The following is a 1,506-nucleotide window of genomic DNA, read 5'->3' as shown; positions in this document are numbered from 1 at the left end:
GTCTGCTGCACCAAGGGAGACTCCGTATGTTTACACTGCACCCAGAATGGAAACTATTTGCTCCATTGCCCTGACAAACCGTACCCCAGTGTTATACAGTAACAGACCCGTCCCCACTGGTACTGTACCCAACCCGTCCCCACTGGTACTGTACCCCGGTGTTATACAGTGACAGACCCATCCCCACCGGTACCATACCCCGGTGTTATACAGTGACAGACCCGTCCCCACCGGTACCGTACCCCGGTGTTATACAGTGACAGACCCGTCCCCACCGGTACCGTACCCCGGTGTTATACAGTGACAGACCCGTCCCCACCGGTACCGTACCCCGGTGTTATACAGTGACAGACCCGTCCCCACCGGTACCGTACCCCGGTGTTATACAGTGACAGACCCGTCCCCACCGGTACCGTACCCCGGTGTTATACAGTGACAGACCCGTCCCCACCGGTACCGTACCCCGGTGTTATACAGTGACAGACCCGTCCCCACCGGTACCGTACCCCGGTGTTATACAGTGACAGACCCGTCCCCACCGGTACCGTACCCCGGTGTTATACAGTGACAGACCCGTCCCCACCGGTACCGTACCCTGGTGTTATACAGTGACAGACCCGTCCCCGCCTGTACCGTACCCCGGTGTTATACAGCGACAGACCCGTCCCCGCCGGTATCGTATCCCGGCATTATACAGTGACAGACCCATCCCCACCGGTACCGTACCCCTGCGTTATACAGCGACAGACCCGTGCCCACCGGTACCGTACCCCTGCATTATACAGCGACAGACCCGTGCCCACCGGTACCGTACCCCTGCGTTATACAGCGACAGACCCGTGCCCACCGGTACCGTACCCCGGCGTTATACAGCGACAGACCCGTCCCCACCGATACCGTGCCCCGATGTTATACAGTGACAGACCCGTCCCCACCGGTACCATACCCCGGTGTTATACAGCGACGGACCCGTCCCCACCGGTACCGTACCCCGGTGTTATACAGCGACAGACCCATCCCCACCGATACCGTGCCCTGATGTTATACAGTGACAGACCCTTCCCCACCGGTACCGTGCCCTGATGTTATACAGTGACAGACCCTTCCCTACCGGTACCGTACCCCGGTGTTATACAGTGACAGACCCATCCCCACCGGTACCGTACCCCGGTGTTATACAATGACGGACACATCCCCACCGGTACCGTGGGGAGGGGTAGATGGAGGGGAGGAGGGAGAAAGTGAGGGAGGGAGGGGGGAGGGTGGGGATGGAGTGAGGGAGTGGGGAGGGAGTGAGGGAGAGATTGAAGGAGGGAGGGTGGTTGGGGTGAAGGAGGGGGAGGGAGGGGGGAAGGGGAGGAAGGGAGTGGGTGATGGAGGGAGGGGGGAGGGAAAGAGAGGGATGGAGGGAGGGAGGGAAGGGGACGGAGGGGGAGGGAAGGGGACGGAGGGGGAGGGAAGGGGACGGAGTGAGGGAGGGGGTGGTAGGGAGTGAGGGATGGAGGG

Source organism: Pristis pectinata, chromosome 21 (assembly GCF_009764475.1).
Source record: "Pristis pectinata isolate sPriPec2 chromosome 21, sPriPec2.1.pri, whole genome shotgun sequence".
NCBI classification, from domain to species: Eukaryota; Metazoa; Chordata; class Chondrichthyes; order Rhinopristiformes; family Pristidae; genus Pristis; species Pristis pectinata.
The sequence above is the reverse complement of the archived record's forward strand: the minus strand, read 5'-3'. Positions refer to the sequence as shown.